The following is a 26282-nucleotide window of genomic DNA, read 5'->3' as shown; positions in this document are numbered from 1 at the left end:
GTTTATCACCCTTGGCTGTAAAACTGTAAAATCTGAGGAAGAGATATTTAAATGATAATTACCATCCATTCCTTAAAAAAAATCCCTGAAACAATTTACTGATTCTTACTAACCAGAATTTGACAAGCCAGTTCTGAATGAATTTATTGAAAGTCTACAGTCCTGGCAATGTTTCCTAATCAGTGTGCCATGGAAATTTTCAAAACACGCAGGGTTTTGAAATATTCTGAGGTTCACCCCCGCCAAGGCAGTTGCTTTTTTGACAAAATCATTGTATCTAAGGTCACTGATTTCAGCTTCTGTCTGTAACTCAGATAAAAGGCAACTAGTTCCTCTGAGAAACATAAACAACTGAAGAAGACATCCAAGATTAAGGAGGAGACCTCCAGTACAAATTCAGTAGGTGACCTGGATTCATTTCTACAAATCTAAAAGTATTTGTAAGCATTGAGTTGCAGAATGCATGGAAATGAAAATTTTAAAATAATTTCATATTCAAATTCTTTACTATGCTTAACAAAAGTATTGTACTCATTTTTTGAGGTTGTGGAATTGGTCTCCAACCTCTGGAGTGCTTATCAAAATATGAAAAGGTAATAATTAAACATTCAAATGTATCAACATTAATCTTTAGGTATCCAGAGCATGGAGACCCTCATTGCCAGAAATTTCATAGAGCTAAGTCATAGCCTTTGCATGCCAACATATTTCTACATGTACTGTGATTTGACAGTAGAGTAGGAAAATATTCACTCCACTTATAATGAATTGAATTTGGAGTTGTATTAATTCTAGATACTGAACTTCAACAGTTCACTTTACTCCTGTGATCTGTTTCTTAGCCTCAATGTTTTATTTTTCTTACTTATAAAATAAGATAATTAAATTTTGCCTCAGTAATTGCTCACTATCAACTACATTTTATAACATTATTCAACTGACCGAGATATTTTCCTGAAATAATAGAATGCTTCCTTTTTTGTATAAACCCTAATGATTGGAGACTAAGCTCATGCCAAGAATGTTTTTGTAGTCTTGAGGTTGCTTGTGGCCTAACTGAAAGTTGGCTGTTTCTATTGTCCAAGTCGTATTCCTAGATAATTTTGATAGTCATATAATAAGATTTTTTCCAGCTTACTTATTCATTATAAACAAAAAAAAAATATGCTGGAGAGTATTTTTCTTCCAACTATCTTACAACCTTTAGAATGGTTTTCTAAATGTAATTTGAGGAAATAATTCATCTTACAACAATAAATATTCCTCTGACAAAGTGAAATGGAGATCTGAACATGTATTAAATGAATTGGAGACAACCAGTCCTAATTTAGATGGTTTAGGGTCTCCCAGTCACCTGAATTATTCAAACTATCTGCCTCTGCTATTTAAGGACACCAGTTAATTGCTTAATAGTTTTTTTGTTTGTTTTTGTTTTTGTTTTTGTTCAATATACCAGGTTCTAAAAGACCTTAAATCAATTTAGCTTTGGTCAATGCTGAATGTTTTCACTCTATCACTAACATACCAAACACATAGCTGGCATCACTTTTCATAAGTCATGTTGAACAAATTTATATGATGACTAAATCACACCATCAGGGAGTTTTAAACAAGACAAATGCATTTAGATGTAAGAGTCCTCTTAAGAAGCACCATATTATTCAAGCACTCCACTCAATGAAATAGTGTCCTATTACTAAAAACCAAATGCCATATTATTTGATAACAAGAGCTGTGATATTTTACTGATATGATGACATAAGTCAGTAATCCATGCAAATAAGACTCACTTATATTTATTAACTACTTAATATTTTCCAAAGAATATTTACATTATTTTATTTGATCCACCTACAAGTACTGGGAAGGAGACAGGGAAATTTTTTTTTTCATTACAAATAATGAAACTCAATTCAGAGAAAGGAAGTGGCTTGTCTTACGTGTAAGATTTTCCTACTACGGCAGAGCTGAGATTAAACCATTGTCCATTGACTTCAAATCTTTCGTTCAATGCACAAGACTGAAAGCAATATTCATTGATAGCATATTTTGTGTCACAAGCTACACTTAGATATTTAGGTGGATTATCTTGTCTACAATTAACAAATGAGGAAATCAAGGCTTAGTTAAATTAGATATCTTTAACCAAGTTAATACAATTGGTGATGGCAGAACCAAAATTTGCACAATAATTCTGTTTCCAGAGTTGCATTCTTAACCACTTCTTATTCTGTAATTTCTACCACCGTCACGGGAAGGATTTTAATAAGGTATAATTACATCCATTTCCACTTTTCATCACCCTAGCCTAGAGAACAGACAGGTACTTCTCCATTAAGTATCGTGCAATGCCTATTGTTCCTTTTTAGTTTTTATTTTTAAATAGTGTTTTCTAAATCTTCAAGCTACATTTTATACCCTTTTAACCACTTTTAATGTGTCTGTCTAAAGTCTATAAATTCTCCTTGTTTCTGTTTCTGTTTTTAAATAATAACTTATTTTTGATGTCTTATCCAATCACACGGGCATATAATCTTAATGAGGAAAACATAGAACAGAAAGGAAAAGAACAAAAGTTACTCCAGATACCACTGATGTGAGATAAATATGCTAAAGGTTAATTTTTTTTGAATTTGTAGAAGTAAAAATAAAGATCATTCTATTTGCTTTCATATATTTAATGATCACAAAAATTCACAAGTGGTACTATTCTTATGTCAATTTATAGATCTGAAAAAGTGAAGTTCATATAGAATACATTAGTTATTAATATTCATATGGTAAAAGGCAAATCATGGATACAAACCCAGGACTATCTACCTGTTCAGGTGTGTCGGTCTGGAATCGTATTCTGTATTATTACTTCATAGACTGTTTTTGGCCTTCAATTATATTACAAATATTTTCCTTAATTGGTAAACTTCAACATGATTTTTAATAGCAGGCTTGTATTGTATATCTATCTTAAGAATATAATTTATTTATAAGCTCTTGGGTTGCTCAGTTGATTAAGTATCCAACTCTTGGTTTTGGCTCAGGTCATGATACCAGGGTCATGGAATCAAGCCCCATTTCAGCCTCTGCACTAAGCGTGGAGCATGCTTAATTAAGATTCCCTCTGTCTCTCCCTCTGCTCCTCTTCCACGCTCATGTGCTCTCTCTCAAATAATAAAAAATAATATAATTTACTTAAATAACCCCATATTTGGGAGGTATTGTGATTGTTTCCACTTATTTTTTCTGCCACAGCATTTCAGTGAACTATCTTTGTTTTGCTGCACCAAAGCCAATATTCCACATTCTTTTAGAAATAGTATCCATGCTAGGTCCAGGTATGAGTATCTTTGGTACCCTTCCTGCAACTTTCTTGAGAGAAGCCCACCATCTCCAGGCCTCTTTTATGTGGCTGCCCTTTCCCTTAAGATTCCTAGTGACACTGAGTTCAAATGCTGATTTTCTTTTTTTTTACTTTTATTTTTATTTTATTTTACTTTTTATTTTTTAAAATTTACATCCAAATTAGCATATTTTGCAACAATGATTTCAGGAGTAGATTCCTTAGTGCCCCTTACCCATTTAGCCCATCCCCCTTCCCACAACCCCTCCTGTAACCCTCAGTTTGTTTTCCATATTTATGAGTCTCTTCTGTTTTGTCCCCCTCCCTGTTTTTATATTAGTTTTGTTTCCCTTACCTTATGTTCTCTTAAAGTCCTCATATGAGTGAAGTCATATGATTTTTGTCGTTCTCTAATTTCACTTATCAAATGCTGATTTTCAATAAAACTGATTCACAGTAGAGTAGCTCTGAGTCTTTCTTGACCTGGCTCCAGGAAGTATTATGTTTTTATAAATATGCCATATCACTTTAATCCAGTTATAGAAATAACAAACAATAAGTCTCTAGTAGTTTGATCATTTTAATTCTTTGGGTGTATTTTTACAAAATACAGATCATTAAAAATGCAAATCATGGTGGCATATTTATTTGGTGGAATCATTGGAGAATACTGGTTTCACCACTGAATAAAAATGCTACCTTCTTTATATAAACTTCTCACTTGGGGGACATGAAAACAGAATAGAGAGTATCCTGCTGGGATTTGACCATCATGGACAATCAGTAGCTTTTTGCACTCTATATATTTATTCCCTTCAACCAATGCTGCACTTCTCTTTTACAACCAACCAAGTATATTTAGTTTCTCATTTGGACTCCTTCTTTCTAGTCACCTTGATGTACTCAAGCATGACATTGATCTAATATTAGATCAAAGCCTTAATCTCTTCTGCTAGAGAAGCTAAAGTAACCACACATATAACATCTTCATATCCATTTCTATCCACACAAGCATACATATTCACAACATTTTCACCTATTGTATACTATTATATTAACTTACTGATGGATGTTTCATTGGAAGACATAAGTTCAGAAAAGAAATGAATACTCTTTTGAGATATATGAAAAGTTTAAATCTTCTGCAATTCATAGTTAACTTATGAAAAGGGGTGGATTTGAATATTTTTGGTAAATTAGACAAACTAGTAGGCTAGTGCTCAATGCCTGAAAACTGAGAATATTTTAGGTATGACTTGAAGAAAGTATATTCTCTATTAATAAAGTGACTGACCGAGTATAAGAATGAGGCACAGAAAGGAGTAGACTGATAATACTTTGCTACATGAGTGGAATGATGGGGGAAATGGGAATAGTGTTTTAAGGTTTTTATGGCAAGAGGGAGTCATGATGAGAATTCTGGGGCTGTGTTTCTGGGATCAGTAGTGAGAATGAATTCAGTAATGTAATTTGAGGTGGGCAAGTAATAAACAATTAAATGGACTGGGCCAAATCTGAGTATAGAAGAATATGAATTGATCAGTAGGTTCATTTCACCTCAGTCATTTTCCTTGCTGATTATGCTTTGCTCACTTGGCCATTGGATCTTGATACATATTTTGCTACTTCATTATTTTCAGCATCTCAAGTGTGTTGCTTTTCACTAGACACAATTGCTATCTCTCACCTGAGTATAACACTTGTCTTTGTGAGAAAATATCAAGCTTTTATGCCTATAGGGTAAGATGTATAGTGGAATCATATCCTAGAAGCATTTTTTCATCTCATAATATATGATTTGTAAGCATTGGATAGCCCAGACATTCCTAAGTAAAGGTTGAGTAAGTCTACTTTTAGAAATTAGGCAATTAAAGAAGTGTCTATTCATGTATTTTGTCCATTTCTTCACTGGATTATTTGTTTTTTGGGTGTTGAGTTTGATAAGTTCTTTATAGATTTTGGATACTAACCCTTTATCTGATATGTCATTTGCAAATATCTTCTCCCATTCTGTCAGTTCCCTTTTAGTTTTGCTGATTGTTTCCTTCACTGTCTAGAATCTTTTTATTTTGATGAGGTCCCAGTAGTTCATTTTTGCTTTTGTTTCCCTTGCCTCCAGAGACATGTTGAGTAAGAAGTTGATGCGGCCAAGATCAAAGAGGTTTTTTTCTGCTTTCTCCTCAATGATTTTGATAGCTTCCTGTCTTAAATTGAGTTCTTTTATCCATTTTGAGTTTATTTTTGTGTATGGTGTAAAAAAGTGGTCCAGATTCATTCTTCTGCATGTCACTGTCCAGTTTTCCCAGCCATTTGCAACTATGTGGATGGAACTGGAGGGTATTATGGTAAATGAAATTAGTCAGAGAAAGACAAAAATCATATGACTTCACTCATACGAAGACTTTAAGAGGCAAAACAGATCCATAAGGGAAGGGAAATAAAAATAATATAAAAACAGGCAGGAGGACAAAACAGAAGAGACTCATAAATATGGAGAACAAACTGAGGGTTACTGGAGGGGGTGTGGAAGGGGGATGGGATGAATGGGTAAGGGGCACTAAGGAATCTCCTCCTGAAACCATTGTTGCACTATATGCTAACTAATTTGGATGTAAATTAAAAAATAAATAAAAAATTAAACAAGTTAATAAAAAAAGAAATTAGATAATTAATATTTATTCATTGTATTCTTTAGTCAAAATTTTATTTTCATTGAAAAAATCTGTGTGTTTAACCTGGGCATACCGTGCTATTTTATGTCAATTATTTTTGACACTGGTAACATCTTGTCCTGTCAATTTCAAAATCAGTATATACAACGCCAAATAATTTGTCTTTCCCCCAATCTACTTCTTATAATCACTTACAACTGTGAATGGAGATAATCAAAGCTGTCTCATACTCTTTCTTATCCCTTTACTTACACTTATCCAAACACATCACAATCCCAAATCTCTATTGATTCTACCACTGATATTGCATTTGTACATTGACCTCTTTCCATTTGCCAAAGTTCAAGTTATTATCTCCTGCTTGGATTGTTCTCTGCTTCCAATCCATTGTTCTCAGAAGTGTAAGAGATACATTCACAAATAGCGATCTGAAAAAATAACTCCATAGCCTAAAAGCTGTCTAGCTATCAGTATATTTTATACCTTCTTAACATGACTTACAAGGTCCTTTATTTCCTTGGCTTTGCCTACTGCCAATATAGGGTTTATTTCACTCACCCTCTTTCTTTACTGGCCATCTAAAGACATGTCTAGAGTCTGAGACGAACTCTAGAGTTGAGGTAATATCTATATCATTATGGAAAACACCATCATCTGTATCATTCTCTCTTCTACTACCTTGGTCTAAAATGCAGAAAAGGATTGTTAGTCTTTTTTCATTTCTAGGCCAGTGGCATGGATTACACCTCGATTATATCCTGTTTTAGGCTTATTAAGTCGCCTTTTCCTACAGTTAAGAGCATGAACTTCCCCCACACTCTACTGATAGATTTGCAAAAAAAATTTCCAGGCCTTTTTCTTTGAATTTCTCATGCGGTTTATTCCCAATGTGGCATCATACAACTCCTCAGTGTTTCACAAGTAAGCGAAATTTGGAAAGCTTCAATTAATAACCAAACACACAGAGGTTTCTCATACTTTTAGAAACCTCTTATAGAAATGATCATTTGTAACATAGTGCCTGTAGAAATAAGGGTATTCAACTTAACACAAAACACCAGTCTTTCCAATAAAATATTATCAATAAATGAACAGCTATGTGGAAATGAGAATTAAAACAAACAAACAAAAAGTGAGAGAGTGAGAGAGAGAAAATAAACAAAAAGTGAGAGAATGAGAGAGGCCATTTAATGACAGTAAGAAAAATATTGGGCTAGGTAAGAGAAAGAACTCCCTAGTCATACAGAATGTACTTAGTAAATTAGATTGAAACCTTTCCTAAGACTCCCAGGGGTCTAGATATCTACACATTTGACTTTTTCCAGAGGTCTTTTCAGAAGACTATTATAATTATAGGATTATTTTTTTCCTTTACATTAAGCTATTGTGGTTGTTGTGTTACAAAAAAACACATATTCATACAAGACAATTTTAAAAAACATAAAAAAATGGAAGAAAAAAACCCATATGGTTTATCATTCAAAGAGAATGACTATTAACATTTGAATATATTTCTTCCAGACTTATTTGTTATGCTTCATTTTCTCTTGAGGAACATTTTTTTCTTAAAGTTAAAATAATTTTCCATTTTAACATCATACTCAACAGAAAAACTGAAAGCTTTTTCCCTAAGATCAGGAACAAGACAAGGATGCCCATACTCACCACTTTTATTCAACATAGTATTGGAATTCATAGCCAGAACAATTAGGCAAGGAAAAGAAATGTAAGACCTCCAAATTGGAAAGGAACAGGCAAAACTGTCACAGTTTGCAGATGATATTATATAGAGAAAAGTCTAAAGACTCTGCCAGAAAAAAAATGTTGGAACTAAACAATGAATTCAGTAAAGTTGCAGGCTACAAAATTAATATGCAGAAATTTGTAGAGTTTCTATACACTAATAATAAATTATCAGTAAGAAATATTAACAAAACAATCCCGTTTATAATTTCCTCAAAAAGAACAAAACACTTAGAAATAAATTTAACCAAGGAGGTGATAGACCTATATATTGAAAACTATAAGACATTGATGAAAGAAATTAAAGAAGACACAAGTAAATGGAAAAATATCTTGTGTTCATTAATCAAAAGAGTTAGTACTGTTGAAATGTTCATACTATGCAAAGCAATCTACAATTTAATATAATCCTTATGAAAACTCCAATGGCATTTTTCGCATAAATAAAACACGCAATTCTAAAATTCGTATGAAACCACAAAAGACCCCAAATAATAAAAACAATCTTGAGAAAGATAAAAACTGGAGGCATCACATTCCATGATTTCAAACTATATTACAGGCTATAGTAATCAAAACAGAATAGTATTGGTATAAAAATAGACATACAGATCAATGGAATAGAATAGAGCCCCTAGAAATACATCCATGCATATATGGTCAATTAATTTATGACAAAAGAGCCAAGAATATACAAGGGAGAAATGTCAGTCTCTTCACTAAATGTGAAGAAAACTGGACAGTCACATGCAAAGAATGAAACTGAACCACTGTCTTACACCACACACACACAAAAGAAAAACTAACTAAAAATGGATTAAAGAACATAAGACCTGAAACCATAGAACTCCTAGAAGAAAACATAGTAGTTTAATTTCAGGATTGTAGGGTAATTCTATTTTTAACTTTCTGAGGAACCTCTATACTGTTCTCTAGAGTGGTTGCACCAGTTTGCATTCCCACCAACAGTGCAAGAAGGGTCCCCTTTCTTTGCATCCTTGCCAACACCTGTTGGTTCCTGTGTTGTTGATTTTAGCCATTCTGACAAGAGTGAACTGATGAAGAGAGGTGGCTGGATAGGTTAAATAAGTGATGGGGAAAGGCACCTGGGTGTCTCAGACTGTTGGGCATTCAGCTTTGACTCAGGTCATGATCTCACGATCCATGAGTTCAAGCCCCATGTCAGGCTCTGTGCTGACAGCTCAGAACCTGGAGCCAACTTCAAATTCTGTGTCCCTCTCTCTCTCTGCCCCTCCCCAGCTGTGTTCTCTTACTCTCTCTCTCTCTCTCTCTCTCTCTCAAAAATAAATAAATAAAACATTTTTAAAATGAAAGGAATTAATGACTGCACTTGTGATAAGCACCGAGTGTTGTATGGAAGTGTTGAGCCACTATATTGTACACCTGAAACTAATATTACACTATATATTAACAAATTGGAATTTAAATTTAAACTTGAAAAATTTTAAAGCTTCTCAACTGAAATTATTCAGATGCGTGTTTTATTAATGAAAAAAAGAGAAGAAAACATAGGCAGTAAACTCCTTGACATTGGTTTTGGCAATAATTTTTAAACTTTAACACCAAAATCAAAGGCAATAAAAGCAGAAAAAAAACAAGTGAGATTATACCAAACTAAAAAGTGTCTGCACAGCAAAAGAAGCCATCAACAAAATAAAAAGACAACCTACTAAATGGGAGAAAGTACTTACAAATAATATCTGATAAGAGGCTAATATCCAAAATGTATAAAGAATTTATACAACTCAATAGAAAAATAATTAAATTGGATTAAAATATAGGCAGAAGATTAGAATAGACATTTTTCCAAAGAAGACATACAGACGGCCAACAGGTACATGACAATATGCACAATATCACTAATCATCTAGGAAATGGAAATCAAAACCACAGTATCTCCTCATGCCTGTTAGAATGGGTAGTATAAAAAAGACAAAAAGTAACAATGTGTTGACAGGGGTGTGGATTAAAAGGAATTCTTGTGCACTTTTGGTGGGATTGTAAATTGGTCCAGCCACTATTGAAAACTGTATGGAGCTTTAAAAAAAAAAATTGAAAATAGAACCACCATAGAATCCATCAATACCACTAATGGGTATTTAACCAAAGTAAATGAAACTCTAACTTGAAAAGCTATATGCAATACTATGTTCTTTGTGGCATTATTTATAATAGCCAACATACAGAAATAACAGAAGATTCCATTGACAAATAAACGGATAAAGAAAATGTGGGATATATATATATATATATGTATATATATATATATATATATATATGTATATATATACACACACACACATATGTATATACATATGCATGTGCATATGTATGCATATGTATACATATATATATGTATATATATATGTGTATATATGTATATATGTCACAAATGTATGTCACACATATATATCACATATATATATCATATTTTATATGTGATATATATCACATATTTATATTTTATATATGTATATATACATACATATATATATCACATATTTATATTTTATATATATATATAATTCTGCCATAGAAAAAGAATATAATCTTGCCATTAGCAACAACATGGATGGACCTTGAAGATAGTATTCTTCTTTTATTTTTATTTATTTTGTTTAATATAATTTATTGTCAAATTTGTTTCCATACAATACCCAGTGCTTATCACAACAAGTGCCCTCCTCCCTGCCCATTACCCACTTTCCCCTCTCCCCCAGCTCCCATCTACCCTTAGTTTGTTCTCAGTCCTTAAGAGTCTCTTATGTTTTGCCTCCCTCCCTCTCTGTAACTTTTGTTTTCCCCTTCCTCTCCCACATGGTCTTCTGTTAAGTTTCTCAAGATCCACATATGAGTGAAAACATATGGTATCTGTCTCTCTCTACCTGGCTTATGTCACTTAGCATAATACTCTCCAGTTCCATCCACGTTGCTGCTAATGGCCAGATTTCATTCTTTCTCATTGACAAGTAGTATTCCATTGTATATATAAGTCACACCTTCTTTATCCATTCATCAATATATGGACATTTAGGCTCTTTCCATAATTTGGCTATTGTTGAAAGTGCTGCTATAAACATTGGGGTACATGTGCCCCTATGCATCAGCACTCCTGTATCCTTTGGGTAGATTCCTAGCAGTGCTATTTCTGGGTGATAGGGTAGATCTATTGTTTATTTATTTATTTATTTATTTTTTTGGAGGAACCTCCACACTGTTTTCCAGAGGAGCTGCACAAGTTTGCATTCCCACTAGCAGTGCAAGAGAATTCCCATTTCTCCACATCCTTGCCAGCATCTATAGTCTCCTTATTTGTTCATTTTAGCCACTCTGACCAGCATGAGGTGATATCTCACTATAGTCTTGATCTGTATTTCCCTGATGATGAGTGATGTTGAACATCTTTTCATGTGTCTGTTGGCCATCTAGATGTCTTCTTTGGAAAAGTGTCTATTCATGTCTTCTGCCCATTTCTTCACTGGATTATTTGTTTTTTTGGGTATGGGGTTTGGTGAATTCTTTATAGATTTTAGATACTAACCCTTTATCCAATATGTCATTTGCAAATATCTTTTCCCATTCCATCGGTTGCCTTTTAGTTTTGTTGATGGTTTCCTTTGCAGTGCAGAAGTTTTTATCTTCATGAGGTCCCAACAGTTCATTTTTGCTTTTAATTCCCTTACCTTTGGAGATGTGTTGAGTAAGAAATTACTGTGGCTGAGGTCAAAGAGGTTTTCTCCTGCTTTCTCCTCTAGGGTCTTGATGGTTTGCTGTCTCACATTCAAGTCATTCATGCACTTTGAGTTTATTTTTGTGTATGGTGTAAGAAAGTGGTCTTGTTTCATTCTTCTGCATGTTGCTGTCCAGTTCTCCATTTGTTAAAGAGACTGTCTTTTTTCCACTGGATACTCTTTCCTGCTTTATCAAAGATTAGTTGGCCATACATTTGTGTGTCCAATTCAAGGGGTCTCTATTCTATTCCACTGGTCTATGTGTCTGTTTTTATGCCAATACCATACTGTCCTGATGATTACAGCTTTGTAGTAGAGTTGAAGGCATTATTCTAAGTGAAATAAGTCAGACAGAGAAAGACAAATATCATATGATTTCACTTATATGTGGAATCTTAAATAAAGAAAAAGAAAGCTCATAGATACAGAGTATAGATTGGTGGTTGGGGGGCGGAGAATAGATGAAGTGAATGAAGGGAGTTAAAAGGCACAGAACTCTAGTTATAAAATAAGTAAGTCATGTGGATGTAATGTACAACATGGCAACTATATCTAATAATACTGTATTGCATATTTGAAATAACAGATTACATCTTAAAAATTCTCATTTCAAGAAAAATTTTTTAACTATGCATGACAGATATTAACTAGATTTCTTGTGGTGATCATTTTGCAATATACAAATACCAAATCAGTATGTTGTGCACCTGAAACTAATATAATGCTTGTATATGAATTAAACCTCAATTTAAAAAAAGAAAAATAATTTTCATTTTGTTTATTTATGTAAATCAGAGTATATTCATTTAGAATAAGATAAAATTACAGATAATTAAAATGATGAAACAAGTATATGGGGGCCTTTGAAGAGAATGCTGCTGGTACCTTTTATAGAAGAAAATGGTAAGTCTTTCTTTTTTAGAAGTCTAAGAAATGACAAGTTAAATACCATTAAAAAAACATTGGAAACACTATAAAAATTGGGGAGTGATCCACTACTACATTTGACATAGTGACCTTTTAATATTGTCCCATGAGAGAAAAAAGTTTGGTGAGTTAAATTCTTTCAGAAACACCTTTATTCAGAAATTATGCCCTCATGGGGTACCTGGCTGGCTCAGTTAGTTAAGCATCTGGCTCTTGATTTTGGCTCAGGTCATGATCTCACAGTTTGTGAGATCAAGCCCCGAGTGGGGCTCTAAGCTGGCAGCATGAAGCCTGCCTGGGATTCTCTCTCTCCTTCTCACTCTGTCCCTCCCTCACTCATATTCACTTTCCTCTCTCTCTCTTTCTTGCAAAATAAATAAACTTAAAAAAAGAAATTATTCTCTCATTAAAACTACTTCAGGCAAGGTGACTATAATCCAGAATTCAAGCATTAAAGACCAAAAATAGGCTTGCAAAGTTCACAATCCCATTTTCCTTGTTGTTTATTCTTCTTCCAATTCTGCTTATTGCCCATACCCTTAGTTATATAAATACATTTTAGATCTCATTACTTCATATTCCTCTATTGCTTTCCAACTCCATTCAGCAGCAGAACAGTTCTGGAAATAATATTCACCATAACTCTCAGGAGAATGTAACAAATGATAACTTTGAAAAAGTGTTCTTTTCCGGAGTTCCTGGGTGGCTCAGTCGGTTGTGTCACATTATTGATTTCAATTCATGTCATAATCTCGCAGTTCATGAGATCGAGCACCATCCAGGCTGTGCGCTCACAGTGCGGAGCCTGCTTGCGATTCTCTCCCTCTCTGCTACACCCCCACTCATGCTCTTTCTGTCCTTCTCGAAACAAATAAACTTTTTTTTTAAAGTGTTATTTCCCAATTTAATTCCCTTTCTCCATCATTATGTTCCTGTCTATGTAGTCTCTAACTAGAAAATGCCACATGCATATCTGCTACTACTTCCTACTTCTATATCCTGATGTAGAGTCAAGATTAATCTTAATAGAACTCATGCAATCTCTATAACTCAATGGAATTTGACACATGAAATAAAGCTTTCATATCATCCCTGGAAGCTAATTAACTAAACTGCAGAGAAAGATTTTGTAAAGAAAATATACACACTTCTTGTTACTGGTTTTACCATGACACTGCATGTGGCTACAGGCAGCCTTTGAGATAGCAGTTGCTCTTGCCTAAATGTAGCTTTCTGTAGCTATTGAATCCATTTCACATTAGATCAGCTACTGATTCTCCTCTCGTCTCATTCTAACTTGCCTTTATCACTGTGCTACCTTACTCTTCATTCTATGTAACATACTCATTTTTTTCCCTTGAACCCAGACAAAGGTAAATTGCTTTCCCTCTGTGATTAAATTTTCCTTAATTTCAGGTAAAATTTTTTTAAGTTAGAATATAGAGTTTCCTTCTGCAATAAAGATCAAAGTAACAGTGGTTTGAAAAAATAAAGTTTATGTCTCACATAACAGTCTGAAGGTGATTCCTGAAGAGTTGGTGTTGGCCACACTGTATTCAGGGACCCAGGTTCCTTCTGTCTTCTAAATCTGCCATTGTCACTATTAAAATGCCAGCTTATATCTTACATGGCTGTTCCAGCTACTGCCTCATGTTCACATGTTAGAATAAGGAGAGAGAGAAATGGAGGACATTCCCTTTTCTTAGTGGCATAACCCAGAAGACTTACACATTACTTTTCTTTAATTCCCATGGTCAGAACCTAGTCACATGCCATACATGAGTACAATACATAGTGGGAAATGTACATTTCAGCTGATTGGACTATGCTCAGTTAAATATTTAACATTTTATTATTGAATAAACAAGGGGGGTGTATATTTGAAGCATCTAGCCTATTATCCCAAACCACTCTTTCCTGGTGTAGTCACATCTCTAAACTCTGGTCACAGAATTTCCCTGAAAGGTTGTCTACTCAGTTTAGAACATACAACATTGGCCCATACTTACAGTTTCCTTATTCTATAGCTCTGCTCTCTAAGATTCTTGATTACTTTAACCTTGAAGGATTAACCACAGAAATTTATTCTTATTCATCAGAAGTGATGTCATAATAGTGAAAAGGGTATGAGGCATGGATTAAGAGATCCTGGATGTAGAATTTTAGGGAAGTCATTATATGTTTCTAGTTTCTATGTTAGCCTTGCAGAATTCTACTGAATGTTCAATGAGATAATGCATGTGAAAGGCTTTATAAATAACAAAGTCTTATTAAAATGCTTGTGACTATTTCATATTTTATAAATGTCTTTCCATACCATTTTTACCCTATAGCGACCTAACTTGGGAGTCCCCAGCCTTGAGCTTGCCCTTAGTGATTTACTTTTCTAGGGTCCCAAATGTTAGCTGTCTCTCTTTATCATTGACACAGGCATAGCTCAATTATCTTTTGAATTATTTCACCCTAGTATATTAGAGACACCTGTCCACAATGGATTTTATTGGAATTGAGTTTTTAGTTGCCCTCAGGTTATAGAATGGCATGTTATTCATTTCACAGCATTCTATACCCTGTATGAACTCTACTCTGGGCCTACTTAATTATGGCTTGGGTTTGTCTTGTTCTTTCTAATCCATGTCAATATTTAATCTTCACATTCCTTTCCTAGGTCTTTTTGTATTCTTTTTAGCTATTTAGCATAACTAGTTTTGGCCATATACAAATTCTGTCAAGCTGTAGGAACTCTACAGGTAACTATAACAACTTGTGTTCCCTATTCCCAATCAGAAATGAGATTAGTTGCTTTGTTTAATTAGGAATATAAATATCCCTATGTATGTTAGTTGCCCATTATGAAATTGAGAACCTTATGTAGGAAAGGTCATAATATAAAATATACAGCCTCATATTTTCAGGAAATTGAATGATGTGTCACATAATTATGCTTTCATAAACAGCTGCCCATGGATTATGGGCAAATAAATGCTTATTTATTTATTTTGAGAGAGAGAAAGAGCATGTGTGAATGGGGGAGGGGCAAAGAGATAGGGAGAGAGAGAACCCCAAGCAGGTTATGCACTGTCAAAGTAGAGCCCAACCTGGGCTCTCATGAAATGCAAAATCATGATCTGAGCAGAAATCAAGAGCCAGATGTTTAATCAACTGAGCCACCCAGGTGCCATTAAAGTATGTGTTTTAATAATTTTGCAGGCTTTGTTGGAAATATAAGTTAGAGCAATGGTTCTCTTGAATGTCCTGAAGGTTTATTGGCATTATACAGGTTAAAGTTAATGATTTAAAATACACTTGAAATGTTTATGCATGAGAGATAAGTAACATCTATTGAAAGCCTACTCTTTGCCATGTTCTATACTACTTACTTGACATGAACTTAATTAAGCCTAAAGCAATCCTGAGAAGTAGGAATTATTAAATACTCATTTCCCCAATAAAGAAAATGAAATTCAGAGAGATTGACATATTACTTAGTTACAGAGCTAGTAGGCTAAGGTGAACCCCAGTCCACATGCTCCAAAATTATTGTTCATTCTTCTAGATCATGCTACATACTGGAAACACATAAAGGTAATACATAAATATTTTTAAATTAATATTATTATTTTAAAACTCATAAAGACATAAGTTTGCAACCACAATTTTTAGCTTTTTGTAGGAAAGAATGAAGTTTAGATATTGTCCAACTGTGTGATAGTTTATTCTCGTTACCATTTATTGCTTATTAAGCTTGAAGTATAATTGTCAGATACAATTAAGAAGTGACACATTTTAGAGTAAATATAAGAAATATAGTTTTTGTTAAGTATATCAATTAGATTATACACTAATCTTTCAAAAAGTAGTTGAAAATTGTACAGGTGAATTACTTAAATCTAGTCCTGGCAGTAGCTATAAAATATGTGAAACATGACATGTATACTGTAAAATTTTAGTTATTATGATTCAGCAAGAAATGTAGTTAAGTAAGTTGACCTTACTTTATTCCAACTCTTGTCTAAAAAGTTATTTGAAAAATTTAAAAAAGTTGTTGATTGATTCTATATTTTCATTATCACCATTATTTTTCAGATATGAATTCCCACAAGGAAAGTATCTTAACCAATCATGCAATAATTCAAATTGCACTTAACCTAGTATAAGTCTTAAAATTTCAGTTATTATTTCCAAATATGAATAATTTAGCATTTATTTTGTGGATTAGAATTTAAACTTTTCATCCCTTAAAAAGTTCAAAATAAGAATAGGCTTAGAAGATAGTGTGAACTCAGAACAATCAGAGATCTATTCCAAGGCCAGAAGATCCCTAAAGTCCCTTACAACTTTCTCATTTTAGTCCTAGGATGAATGCCAGCCTCTCCTTCAGACTATAAACAGCATGTAGCCTTTACATGTTAAAGCCATGAACACTTTAATTTTGCATACCCTATAATATTAAGAATAAAGGAAAATAAACAGGAAACCGAGAAATAAACCCACAATGATATGGTCAGTTAATCTTTGACAAAGGAGGAATTAATAGACAATAAGAAAAAGATAGTCTCTTCAACAAATGGTGTTGGAAAAACTGGAATTCCACATGCTAAAAATGAAAATGGACCACTTTTTTACACCATACACAAAAATAAACTCAAAATAGATTGAAGACCTAAATGTGAAACAGGAAACTATCAAATCCTTGAAGGGAACACAGGCATTGATCTCTCTGACATGGGCCATAGCAACATTGTTCTAGAAGTATCTCCTGAGGCAATGGAAATAAAAGCAAAAACAAACAAATTAAAAAAAAAAAACTACTGTGATGACATCAAAATAAAAAGCTCTGCACAGCAAAGAAAACAAACAACAAAACTAAAAGGTAACCTACTGAATGGGAGAAGATATTTGCAAATGACATACCTGATAAAGGGTTAATATTCAAAATATATAAAGAACTGATACAATTCAACATTGAATAAAGCAAACCAATTTTGAAATGAGCAAAAGAAATGAACAGACATTTCTCTAAAGAAGACATACAGATAGCCAACAGACACATGAAAAGATGTTCAACATTACTCATCAGGAAAATGCAAATAAACCTACAATGAGATATCATCTCACACTTGTCAGAATGGCTAAAATCAAAAACACAAGAAAAAACTGGTGTTGGCAAAATGTGTAGAAAAATGAATCTTTCTGCATTGTTGATGCAGCTCCTGTTGAAATCAGTATGGAGATTCCTCAAAATTTAATAATAGAACTACCTTACGATCCAGTAATCATACTACTGGGTATTTACTCCCAAAACACAAAAACACTAATTCAAGGGGATGCAAGCATCCCTGCATATATTGCAGCATTATTGACAATAGCCAAGCTATGGAAACAGCCTAAGTGTCAATTAATGTTATTATATATAAATTATATATTATAATATTACATTATATAAATTATATAATATATAATTATAAATATAATAATAATATATAATTTATGTAATATATTGCATATATATTTACATTTATATATATTATATATAATATCATTATCCCTAAAGAAGAATGAAATATTACCATTTCCAGCAACAGGAGTGGAGGTAGTGGGTAGAATGCTAAGCAAAATAATTCAGAGAAAGACAAATACCTTAAGACTGCACCCATATGTGAAATTTAAAAAACAAAACAAATGAGAAAAAGAAGAGAGGGAAACAAACCACAAGAGACTCTTAATGATAGAGAACAAACCGAGGGTTGACAAAGGGAGGTGGCTGGGAGATGAGCTAGATGGGTTATGGGTATTAAGGAGGGCACTTGTGATGAGCCCTGGGTATTCTATGTAAGTGATCAATCACTAAATTCTACACCTGAGTTTACACTACATGTTAACTAACTGGAATTTAAATAAAAACTTGAAAAAGGGAAAATAATGTTGTATCAATTCTATCTGTATTTTATTTGTTGTACTAAAATAAGTGTTTTGGTAATTTAAAAAAATAATCAAAGACAAGAAAAATGCTCATTTTTAAGCTTCTAAAACTTAAATCAAGAAACCCATGGCTCATCTGGCTTTGGTGAGGTGCAATTCTGGCTAAACTGAGAGCTAAGACACAGTTCTACTCTAGAGAAACCACAGCCTCTATTCATAGTGACTATTAATTAGATTAAAAGACTGAATAACCTCAAACAGTAAAGCACCAAAATTGGTCTCAGTTACTCAAATCTAAAACAACAGTCATATTCACCATGGAAATCTAGGGCAACTAGGGCATTAACAAACTCTAACGTGCTTTCCAGTTTTAAAACAAAAGAATGATGTATAATATGGAGGAAGTACTTACCTGGAGCATGTGAAACCACCATTAACAGGATGTCTTTCTCCCCTATGCTATGAGAATCGGGTTACAAGTTTGCAAAAGCAATTCAGTTGCATAGGTGCTTAGTTACAGCATGTCTCAAGCCCAAGGTAATAAAATGCTGAAAACAGTAGAAAGCTTTTCTCCCATAAGGAGCATGGTCCACATAAGGATTGGAGATATCTAAATTGAAAAGACTCCAAGGCTGAATTGCAATAGACAAAGTTTACCTACAACATTATTCCATTAAAAGCAGCAACATTAAGTGGCCTTGTTATATGCCAGAAATTGTTTTTTTTTTCATTCTAGGGTTAAGACTCTTTCATATTAACTTCAAGCAATTTATCTATGTTAGTACTAAATAAAAAGGAGCAGATCATCTTTTGAGGTTATAAAATGCTTATGAAGATAAACATCTGACACAAAGGATTAAATCCGTGTAAATATCCAAAAGATTCCAATATATGTGAAATCAGTCTAAGATTACTTCATATGTAGTGTTGCTTTTATCTTTCCTGCAATCTTAACCCTTCAAATGAGTTTTTCACTTTTCCCTCAGGTCAGGTCAGGAGTACAGAACTGCATGCAGTGGAAACTCAACTACTTCCTTTTGTATTTGCCTCATTAGTCAGTCCATTATTATTACTACACACTCCATTTGAAGATAAGGAATTAGGCACAGAGTATTTACCTAGTGCTTCATGTAATCTGTGGTGAAGCCAGACTTTCTTCCCAATAGCATCAAAATATTTCGGCTCTGTGAATGACAGAGAAAATAATGTATGAGACCAAAACATATGATATTGTGACCTACCGAAAGGGGGGTTGGTGAGCCAACATGAACAAGTAAAATTAATCTGAAACCTTTCATGAAAAGTGTTCCTCTCATTCATTGTGGGTGGAAAACTGGCCTGACAAGATTTCCTCTAGCATTTATTGTAGTTTTTGATATTAAACAAGAAAGACACTATGACATTTCTGAGCTCACCAACATCAACTTTCACAGGTAAACTGTAAGAATTGCAGAGTGAGAGGGTGTAAAGAGCATAACTATGCACATAGTTTCTGATAAATGTCAGTCCACTGCTCTAAAGAGACTTTGAATGATGTGAGTTTTGAAGGCAATATTTTGCAATCACTCCCATAAAAATGTGTGTTATAAGTTTATGAGAACAAAATCTTATTTAAAATGAAGCATAGCCAAAGCATAAGAGACTCTTAAAAACTGAGAACAAACTGAGGGTTGATGGGGGGTGGGAGGGAGGGGGGGTGGGTGATGGGTATTGAGGAGGGCACCTGTTGGGATGAGTACTGGGTGTTGTATGGAAACCAGTTTGACAGTAAATTTCATATATTGAAAAAAATGAAATATAATCCCAAATAATGATAAACTTAGCATATCTCTGTCAAGTTGCACTGTCTTTCATCAGTTTTCTTTCTGCTTATATATTAGCACTTACTTATTCTCAGAAGATAAATGGTGATCATGATCAGAAATAGAAGTGAACTCTCTAACCTCAGTAATTACATTTTATTAAGTCAGATATTTGTATTCTAGAAAAACATTTAATAGTATTAACATTTCAGTAGTTGGTCTCATATCTCATTAGGGCAAATTTCATACCACTCTAAGCAATCACTTTATTTTGAAAGGGCAAACTTTCCAAATGTCTTTATTTTTGCCTGGAAAAATAGGGTTAATGATTGTATATTGTAATATAGCTAGCTAGTTTCTTCATCTTTAGTTGTAAAGGTAAAATATAGTTTTTATTTTTTGTTGAATACTTGTTATGCTGGAAATTATTTTGACTTCCCCAGGTTGCGTATCTTTTTTTTATATATTTTCTGAAGTAAATGAAATCCTCCACATTCACCTGAGAAAGAGATAGACAGGTGGCTTAAACTCATATTAATAATAAGACAGTCACAATTTTAAAAATATTATACATATATAAATGAAGCCACAGTTGGTTTAAATTTGTTTTCAGATACATGCAAACACTGTCAACTGATCTTTGACAAAGTAGCAAAGACAATTCAATGGAAAAAGGATAATCTTCAAGAAATTGTGCTGGAACAAGTGGACATTCACGTGCTAAAAAAAATGAATCTAGACATAGTTCTTAAACTTTTCACAAAAATTAATTCAAAATGAATCACAGCCCTAAAATTTAATGCTCAAAGCTATAACATTCCTAGAAGGTAACATAGGAGAACATCTAGGTAAACTTGGTTTTGGTAATGGCTTTTTATCTACAGCACCAATTCTAATGATCAATGTTTTTATTATTTCCAATATAACACATCATGTACAGACCTGCTTAAATAAAAATTTAAGACGAATATGAGTTAGTTAACTTCACATTATAGTCCTCAGCTCTAATGTGCAACTTTTACGAATACTCTATTAATCTGTGAGTGCCTCTGTAACCATGAGCCAAAATATCACAAGAAGTAAGAAAATGGATATTTGGCATGCCTGGGAATTACTGGGAAATAATACTTCATTAAGCAATATCTGTTGTATTCATGCTATCTATGAATAAGGATTGGGGATATTAATTATTTTGTTTCTTCTCTTAAGCAGTTCTATTCAAATCTTCCCCATATTCTGAAGTAGTACTATTCTCTGATTTTGGCAACCCAGGAAATCTTTATGGGTCCCAGATGCAATTGCCTTTTTTATTTGAAGTACATAAAAAAATGTAGTGTGATTCCCTAGAGTCTGAACAGTTAGTTATGTGATCAGAAGTGAAGATTTATAGGACTTTTTTTATGCCAGAACAGGGCACCAGAATATGAGTGACACAGCACACTTGTGTTCTGTAATGTGGTTATTTGAGTATGTGTTTGTATATGTATTTGTGTGTGGGGACAGGGAAGGGTCTGTATTAGTTATCTATTGCTGCATAATATTACCATGAACCTAGCAGCTTAAAACAATGCATAATTTTATCTCACTATTTTTGTGAGCCATGAGTTCAGGCACAACTTAGCAGTGTTCTCTGCCTCAGGGTCTCACAAGGTTGCATTCAACGTGCCAGGTGCAGCTTCAGTTTCATATGAGAATTTACCAGGAAAGGATCTACTTCCAAGTTCAATCCTTTGGTGGGATTCAACTTTTTTTGTGGTTTGTCGGGGTTAAGGCCTCATTTTCTTGCTGACTGTTGGCTGTAAGCTCTTATAGGCTGTCAGCTAGATGTCATCCTTAGCTCCTAGAAATCATTTATAGTTATTTGTCATTTTGTGTTCCTCAGCATGTCCATTTGCCTCCTCAAAACCAGTAAAGAAGAAACTCCAAGAAGATGGGTGCTACAATCTTGTAAATCATGTAAGCATGTGCACATAATCACATACATCCTATTACCTTTGCCATATTCTGCCATATTATCTCGTATTTGCTAGAAACAAGTCACAATTCTTCCCATAGTCAAAGTGAAGGATTACACATGGGCGTGGATGTCAGGAAGTGGGCATCATGGAGACCACTCTAAGAGTCTGTTCAGCACAGTCTCTCTCGTTGGATCCAAGATGGTACTGAAAAAATAAAAAAAAAAAAGGATAGACCATTTCTCACTTTACTGGATTTATCTGTTATAGATTCTTTAGCCATATTGATTCTTTTTTCCACTTTTCCCACTTGCTAAGGTACTTGTTCCATTTAGTTTTTTTTTTTTTTTTTTTTTTTTTTTTTTTTTTAAGAAACCAAGATTCCATGTATTCCATCATAAGGGTCTCTGACCATTAGGAAGAGGAAAAAGGAAGAGGAAAAACAGGAGTAGAAGCAGTAGGAGAAAAAGGACAAGGAGGAAAGGGAGGAGGAGAAAGTGAGAAAATAAGGAAGAAAGAATGGAAAGAAGGGAAGGAGAGAAGATAGGAGGACAGAAGAAAAGAAGCTGTAACAACCAAAAAGTGGATAGGAACACTTGGAAACACATTGTCAATCCTAGAATGTGAATACTGTTTACATCAACATGTCAATACTGTTTTCAGTTTGAATAGGAATGATTTGGAACCTCTGGATGTGTAATTCATAACACTAGTTTCTAAAAGTTAATACTTAAATACTTATATTTCATGAGATAAGTCAACAAGATCAGGTTACCCTGAGGTCTGACCACCCACTGGACCTGGGTGGCACTGACCTGCTTCTTAGAAATGTTACCTCAGTCAAGACAGAATACTTGTGTTCTCAGGTGTCATAGTGTTGCCATAGGGATCTTCCCATACATACAAAATTTTGAATAGAAATAGGTGAAATAATTGGAAACAATCTGTTATGTACACCTTAATTTTCATTCTTCATTAACTGTCATTTTAAAATTGACTTCTCCTGTTTCTTTTTATTTGTTTGTTATTTTAAATTTTAATTAAATCCAAGTTGACATATAATGTAATAATGATTTCAGGAGTAGAATTCAGTGATTCATCACTTACATATAACACCAAATGCTCATCCCAACAAGTACCCACTTTAATGCCCATCACCCTTTTAGCCCACCCCCTACCCAAAACCCCACCAGCAACCCTCAGTTTACTCTCAGTATTTAAGAGTCTCTTATGGTTTGCCTCCCTCTTAAATTCCTAAAATGAGTGAAATCATATGATATATGTAACTTTCTCTGACTGACTTATTTTGCTTAGCATAATACATTCTAGTTCTATCCATATTGTGGCAAATGGATAGATGTCATTCTTTTGATGGCCGAAAAATATTCCAGTATGTATGTGTATATATATATATATATATATATATATATATATATATATATTTGGGCTCTTTCCATAATTTGGCTATTGTTGATACAACTGCTACAAATATTGCGGTGCAGGTGCCCTTCCAAAAAAAAACTTTTGTATCCTTTGGATAAATAACAAGTAGTGTGATTGCTGGGTTATAAAGTAGGTCTATTTTTAACTTTTTGAAGAACCTCCATACTGTTCTCCAGAATGGCTGCACCAGTTTGCATTCCTACCAACAGTGCAAAAGTGTTCCCCTTTCTCCACATCCTCGTCAACACCTGTTGTTTCCTGAGTTGTTAATTTTACCTATTCTGACAGGTGTGAGGTAGTATCTCATTTGTGGTTTTGATTTGTACTTCCCTCATGATGAGTGATGCTGAGCATCTTTTCATATGTCTCTTAGCCATCTAGATGTCTTCTTTGGAAAAGCCTCTGGTCATGTCATTTGCCCATTTCTTCATTGGATTATTTGGTTTTGGTTGTTGAGTTTGATGTTTTTTATAGATTTTAGATACTAACACTTTATCTGATGTGTCATTTACAAATATCTTCTCCCAATCCATCTGTTGCCTTTTAGTTTTGTTGTTTCCTTCGCTGGGCAGAAGATTTTTATCTTGATGAGTTCACAATAGTTCATTTTTGCTTTTATTTCCCTTACCTCTGGAGACGTGTCTAGTAAGAAGTTGCTCTAGCCAAGGTCAAATAGGTTATTGCCTGTTTTCTCCCCTAGGATTTTGATAAATTCCTTCTCACATTTAGGTCTTTCATCCATTTTGAATTTATTTGTGTGCATGGTGCAAGAAAGTGGTCCATGTCCATTCTTCTGCATGTTGCTATACAGTTTTCCCAACACCATTTGCTGAAAAGACTTTCTTCCATTGGATATTCTTTACTATTTTTTTGAAGATTAGTTGGCCATACATTTGTGGGCCCATTTCTGGGTTCTCTATCTAGTTCTAGTGATCTATGTGTCTGTTTTTGTGACAGTACCATACTGTCTTGATGATTACAGCTTTGTAATACAGCTTGAAGTCTGGAATTGTGATTACCTCCAGCTTTGATTTTTCTTTTATTTAATATTTATTTATTTTTGAGACAGGGAGAGATAGCATGAACGGGGGAGGGTCAAAGAGAGAGGTAGACACAGAATCTGAAACAGGCTCCAGGCTCTGAGCTGTCAGCACAGAGCCTGACGCGGGTCTCGAACTCACGGACCGAGAGATCATGACCTGAGCCGAAGTCGGATGCTTAACCGACGGAGCCACCCAGGCGCCCCTGATTTTCTTTTTCTACATGACTTTGGCTATTCAGGGCCTTTTCTGGTTCCATACAAATTTTAGGATTGTTTGTTCTAGCTCAGTGAAGACTGTTTGTGCTATTTTGATAGGGATTGCATTGAATGTGAAGATTGCTTTGGGTAGTATAGATATTTTAACAATATGTGTTCTTCCAATCCATGATAATTAGATGTTTTTCCATTATTTTGTGTTTTCTTCAACTTCTTTCATAAGGTTTCTATAGTCTCCAGCGTACAGATCTTTTACTTGTTTGGTTAGGTTTATTCCTAGGCATCTTGTGGTTTTTGGTGCTATTATAAATGGGATTGGCCCCATGATTTCTCTTGCTGCTGCTTCATTATTGGTGTATAGAAATACAACTGATTTCTGTACATTGATTTTATATCCTGCATCTTTGCTGAATTCATGTATCAGTTCTAGCAGTTTTTTGGTGGAGTCTTTCAGGTTTTCCACATAGAGTAGTCTGCAAATATTGAAAGTTTGACTTCTTGCCTGCCAATTTGGATGCCTTTTATTTCTTTTTGTTGTCTGATTGCTGAGGCTATGACTTCCAGTACTATGTTGAACAATAGTGGTGAGAGTGAACATTCCTGTCATGTTCTCAGTTTTTCCCCATTGAGGATGATATTAGCTGTGGGTCTTTCATATATGGCCTTTATGATCTTGAGGTATGTTCCTTATATTCCCACTCTCTTGAGGGTTTTATCAAGAAATAATGCTGTACTTTGTCAAACGCTTTCTCTATATCTATTGAGAGGACCATGTGATTTTTATCCTTTCTTTTATCAATGTGATGTATCATGTTTATTGATTTATGGATATTGAACCACCCCTGCAGCCCAGGAATAAATCCCACTTGATCATGGTGAATGATTCTCTTAATGTACTGTTGGATTCTATTTGTTATTATCTTATTGAGAATTTTGTGTCATTGATAATCAGGGAAATTGGTTTCTTGTTCTCCTTCTTAGTGGGGTCCTTGTCTGTCTTTGGAATCAAAGAAATGATGGTCTTACAGAATGAGCTTGGAAGTTTTACTTTCATTTCTATTTTTTGAAACAGTTTTAAAGGAATAGGTATTTATTCGCCTTTAAATGTTTTGTAGAAATTCCCTGGGAAGCAGTCCGGCCCTGGATTCTTGTTTGTTGGGAAATTTTCTTATTATTGATTCCATGTTTTTACTGGTTATGGTCTTTTCAAATTTTCTATTTCTTTCTGTTTCTGTTTTGATAGTTTATATTGTTTCTAGGAATTTATCCATTTCCTCCAGATTGTCCAATTTGATTATGTATAACTTCTCATAATGTTTTCTTATTATTGTTTGAATTTCTGTGGTGTTGGCTGTGATATCTCCTCTTTCATTATTGATTTTATTTATTTGGGTCCTCTCCTTTTTCTTTTTGGTAAATCATCTAGGGGGTTATCAGTTTTGTTAATTCTTTCAAAGAACCAGCTCCTAGT

The sequence above is a fragment of the Prionailurus bengalensis genome, chromosome X (genome assembly GCF_016509475.1).
Source record: "Prionailurus bengalensis isolate Pbe53 chromosome X, Fcat_Pben_1.1_paternal_pri, whole genome shotgun sequence".
Classification (NCBI taxonomy): Eukaryota; Metazoa; Chordata; class Mammalia; order Carnivora; family Felidae; genus Prionailurus; species Prionailurus bengalensis.
This window is presented reverse-complemented; position numbering follows the sequence as displayed.